Raw genomic sequence first — 6,000 nt, 5'->3', positions numbered from 1 at the left:
ATAAAATGACCAATTTCAAAGTCATATGATTCAAAATGGCGGAGATATTGAACATAAAAAAACGAAATTTTAGTTTATATTTGTCCCTGCGCGAGACGTTTCAGCGCTTTTAAACCTGTATGTACAGTGTTGATTTTTCAAACTTATGTTGTATGAACAATTGTCTTTAAAAGTTATGGGTTTTAAAGGGGTTCTATAGAAAAATGGCGGAAATATAGCTCTCCAAATATGTCAATTTGTTCCATTTCCTTATTTTTTTCCGAAATTTGTGAGCTCGTAGGGCCTTAATCATTTAATGTAGGATGTTGGTTTTTCGTGAATGTAGACTGTGGCATATTGGCTGTACAGACTTGTAATTTCAAAGTCATAAGTTAAAAAATGGCGGAAAAATAGCTCTCCGAATATTGCGTTTCGTTCATTTTTTAACGTAAATTTTACCGTAATTTATGAAATTTCAAAGAGAAATGTTTTGAATTGGATGTGAAAGAGCATGCTTTCAGACACATAAAATAACCAATTTCAAGGTCCTATGATTCAAAATGGCGGAGATATAGGACATCAAAAATGGAAATTTTAGTTTATATTTGTCCCTGCGCGAGACGTTTCAGCACCTTTAAACCTGTATGTACAGTCTTCATTTTTCGTACCTGTGTTGTAGGAACTTTTGTTTTCAAAAGCTATGAATTGCAAGGGGTTATATAGAAAAATGGCGGAAATATAGCTCTCCAAATATGGCAATTTGGTTCATTTCCTTATTTTTTCCGTAATTTCTGAGCTCGTAGCGCCTTTATCATTTATTGTAAGGTGTTGATTGTTTGTAAATATAGACATTGGCACATTCTCTGTACAACGTTTTAATTTCAAAGAAATGAATTTGAAAATGGCGGAAATATAGCCCTCTGAATATGGCATTTCGTTCACTTTTTAACGTAAATTTTACCGTAATTTATGAAATTTCAAAGAGAAATGTTTTGAATTGGATGTTAAAGAGCATGATCTCAGACACAGAAAATGACTAATTTCAACGTCATGTGATTCAAAATGAAAACAGAAAACATTTTTAATTTTGAAATTCATAATTAGCCAGCCAATCAGCGGCCGGGTTAAAGTTCTGTCCTGGGCTCAATCTTCGTTACACACGGGCCGTTTCGAAGGTCTTTTTTTTCATTTGGCTGGTTGTTACCTATACCCAACGTGAATACTTTAATTTCGAGATGTTTTAAGTTCTACACGAACAATGTACACAATCGCCATGTTTGCGTTAATACACGTACATGTACATGTGTAGCTACACCGCATGCATGGGAGGCCGTCCTTACGTGAACCTAGCTACATGTATTAATAGGACGTACATTTAATCAAAGAAAGATAATGCACAAACCCAATAACTGACAGGTTCAAAACCTTGTATGCGTGTGGCAGAGCTGTCACCTGTGACACCGGATGTTTAAGCAAAACCGGTGCTATGTTGGGGAAAATACCCGGCAGTTTTGAAACCACAGAACCAAACAAATTCACATCAAAAGTATTTACAAATTTTACATCTACATGTATTGCCCGACCCACACATTAACCATTAATTGATGTACCCTGAATATATCCAATCAGCAGGCTCCGGTATATTCACCTCTATGAAATCTTCTGCCCAACAAAATCTAAAAATCCTAAATCTGTTTTTCGGTCGGACCAGACTACTTTCATAAGAAACACTTTCTGATTAATATTGAGTGAAATCATCCGTTCGTTCAAGCAATCGTCTGTTGGCTAACATTACTTATAAAATTACATAGGTGGAAATCCCGTGTTTTGATCGCGATCAAATCTAGTTTATACATTGGTATTTTTAATTTTAAGACTACTGTTTTTAAAATACTCAATAAAAACATATTGAAGCATGGGGTTTGTTCATTAGTTTTATTTATACTCTTCTGTACAGTCCTATTTTAATCCGGTAGCATTCTTGATTCATTGCAAGGAGACTTGACCCATTTGACACACAGGAATCTTTTTGTAACAGGCGTTTTTCTTACGGTCTTGTTAAGTGATCTCTGAAAAATTATTGATGTTGTACAGATTAATTGTTTGTTGTTTATAAACTTGTCTGTGATTTTCCCTTTGGATGAATACAGTTATGGTAAGTATTATATCAGCCTAAATTGGTTACGAGAAACAATCAATGTCTTTCTGTGACTAAGTTGTAGGTATTCATTCAACTTAATTCACATGGAAAGACAGGTTTACAGACGAATCGCTTTAAGCATTTCCATCAAACCATCCGTGACAGTTGTCCTCGACACATCCTCTAGTTTTCGTTTTAGACAAGACATAGCTTTACTATCAATACCTCTATAGTTTTGTACTACAAATACACAGAATAAACATTTTATAACCCCTTAACATGTTTACGTTAACAGTTCTACTATCAGGTTTTGATTTTCATTGAGTTGCTATTGTTGACCATCCCGACATGTGTTTATTAGAAAACCGGGCCTAACATGTACAATCAACTGTCTCTGCCTTGGAAAACAAAATGTAACGTGCTGAGGCCGGGGCCCGAACCAACGGAGTGGTCATGATCACCTATCTTTAAGCAAGGGTCAAATATTGCTATTCATTTGGAGCGCATCCAAATTAATGCAAACATAGCAACAAAGATTTTTTTATTTTTCCAATATAGTAATAGCATATAGTTAATATATATATTTTTTTCAAAATTTATATTGTTTTTTAGCTACAAATAGAAATCATATATAATAATAAATTTTGCCACTTTTATCAACTGACAGAACCACAGAGTACAGGTCCTAGTTATAATATCAAAATTTATTTTACATACAACTCAAATAATTGAGTTAAAAGTTGAATAGTTAAGTTAAAGCTGACAATGCAAGTTAAAAATTATTAAAATGATTTTTTTTTAAAACAAGTATACTCGTTGTCCAAGAATCGTTTATGAGACATTCCCCAGTTGAGGACAGCCATTTTTGTTTTACATTCCGACGACTCACCGACCCGTATATAAAGCGCGTGAATCGACACACGTGCGCTCATTCGTGTACCCATACGCCAAGCAGTCCACAGTATATATCACCTACAAATAGGTAAACAAAACCCTCACCTTTAAAACTATATGGGACTTTTGTTAGCAAGAAAACATGTCAACTCCTCTTAGCTGTCATTTAGATGTTTCTCAAAATAAAATTCCAACGCAAGTGAATAGAAATCCAAACAATAATCCGTCCACATATCTCCACGTATATCATTGTACTCGATGCACTCAACTGACCATGTACATGTGACTACGTACCTGACCCGAGCGAGCGACAACTATCAAGGACACACGTGTCGATGTACATGTACGTGTAAAATTTGGTGTATATTGAAGTGTGTTATTAGTTCGTATTGGACATATGTTGGGATATAGCTGACAACACATTCATCTATTACATCAATGAAATATTGTCAGGTGAGTGCAGTGTTTATTTTCAATTTGACATTGTTATTTGCAATATCGGGGCATGTGTATCTGAGACAAGACATGTTTAGAATGACACACGTGTGTCAAGTGTCCCGTGCTTTATATAGGGGGTTGGCCAGTGAAGGTTACTAAGAAGAGCAAAAGAAAAATGGCTGCCACTTCCTTAGATACCACACTGTCATAACTAGGGGATGTCTCAGAAACAATTTTTGAAAAAATATTTCGCTAATATTTTTTTTTTTTAATTTCAAATGCATGTTTTTAACTTGCATTGTCAGCTTTAATAAAAGCAATTCTTTTAAAGTGAATAGTCGGGCAAAGAAAACCAGTCTAAATGCGTTCATTGGCCTTCCAAAAGTTCTCACATATTAATACGACGGTCAAGTTCTGCTTAGTTTCCCAGTTCTGACCATTAAAGTAAAGGAAAGTTGAAAGTATTGAAAGCGAGGCTGCCTGTAAATGTAACCACGGATATAGTCAGCCGGGAGGACGTTTTAGGATTCCTATACTTTAAATTAATTTCTTCGTACGCAGACAGATTTTGGCGAGAGATTTTATTTTACTATTTCATAAGAAATTAAACTGGATACATTCAAACCATTTTTACCGACTTTAGCAATCCTTGCCCGACAGTTCACTTTAATAGTTTTTCTTTTAATTTCACCTATATGTATTTACTACTTTATTGTTTTCACAAGAAGAATGAATGGTGTTATACCATAACTAAGGTCAGAGAAGAAATATCCAATTTTAAATTTGATGTGAATAGTAAATATGTAAATAGTAAGAAATTCTATAAATCATTTCAGTTCCATTTCACATCTGCTTCAGACTTCTGTATCCAGTTCACTAGTATACATAAATAATTAATCAACACATGTTTATTTTACTTCACCTTACAGCTAATAACTATATGCCAGGTATATATAAAGAGCCATCAATCATGACAAAACAAAAGTGCTATCAAGAAATTCTGTTGTTGTTGTTATTTTTCTTATACATATGTATATAGTATACATGTTTAATATGTTCATTATAATAATGATCATTTATACAATCTTTATTCCAAACATCAAAACTGTTGCAATATGCAAAATATATCGCCATATTTAGGGACCCCATTGCGCCGATTTGCCGACAAAAATCTTACTTTTACGTTCATAATTTGACGTGTTCGAACTATCCGAAATAGGATTGATTATAAAAAGTCAGTGTTCGAACTATCACTAGCTAAAAAATTACCGTTTTCTGGAAAAAAAATTGTGTGTTTGAACTATCCGGCGGTTCGAATTAACCGGAGGTTTACCGTATATTCATATATTTACATTTTATGCGAGAGAGGTACAATATGTCAGTGATTTTGCACCAGAAATTGCCTTCATTGGCAGGAATAAGAAATTTAATCTAGACTATTCCTATACATGTGTAATGGTTCTGGATCGGTATTAGGTACAGTAGTTTATCTGTAAATTTGAGATCCAAGATTGGAACCCATGTCTTGTCATGTATTTGTCTGCTCCTCTTATATTACACATGTACAGTTCATGTCTATATAGCTAACACAATTCTGCATTATTGATTTATTTATTTCACATAATAGAATTTCACCTGATAACATACAACAGGTATACATGCCTCTTTCACATTATGTGTATGACACATGTCCAAGAAAATTTTACACCATTATGATAAATTAATTGTTAGAGTACCAAAACTGTTTTAAAAAAAATATTTTCGGAATATTTACTATACTGTTTTAATGTAAATATCCCGTTTTTTTAATAATTTTTCAAATTTCATATTTTCTGAAAAAAATCACATGACTGTCATATATACTCATCAGTCCATCCACCAAATACAAAAAAATGTATGACCACATCCATTTTCATGAGTTGGCCCGCTATTTACGGTTATTCCACATAAATATGTGTTTGACTATAACTATTTCACATGATTTAAAGTGTTACTTATCTGTAAATAATGATGTTAATCACAAATCCACAAGACTATTTGTAACTATGAATAAATCCAGAATTTTCACAATAGCTCTCCCAATAGAATCTTATATGGCGCTGTACAATTCTTGATATGTCTTATTTAACAGGTCTCATTACAGTTCTGATTAGCCTTGACAGCTGGAGTATATATAGCTAAACCCGTAATTCAAGAATAATTGGGAGAACCTTCTACTTCTAGAAATATCTAACTAAAAACAGTAAACAAGTAAACACACATAACTTTCTGGAAATAGATCATTCTAGATCTCTACTTAAAATCAACATGTTTACAAACATTATTTGTTTTATACATGAATATATTCTAGAAAGTTTCTATAACCTAAATCAATTGATATGACCTTCATAGGAAATGTATTGATACAAAAAGCTATAGGAGTTATCTCCCTTATCTCATAACTACCTTGTAATTTAGTGTCATACATAACACACCCCCTACCTTAAAGAAAAGAAAGTTTTCTTGAAAAGGAAACTTTCTTCAAATATTAAGTCATATTTAAATCCTTG

The sequence above is a fragment of the Argopecten irradians genome, chromosome 3 (genome assembly GCF_041381155.1).
Source record: "Argopecten irradians isolate NY chromosome 3, Ai_NY, whole genome shotgun sequence".
Taxonomy (NCBI): Eukaryota; Metazoa; Mollusca; class Bivalvia; order Pectinida; family Pectinidae; genus Argopecten; species Argopecten irradians.
Note: the sequence above shows the minus strand (reverse complement) of the source record.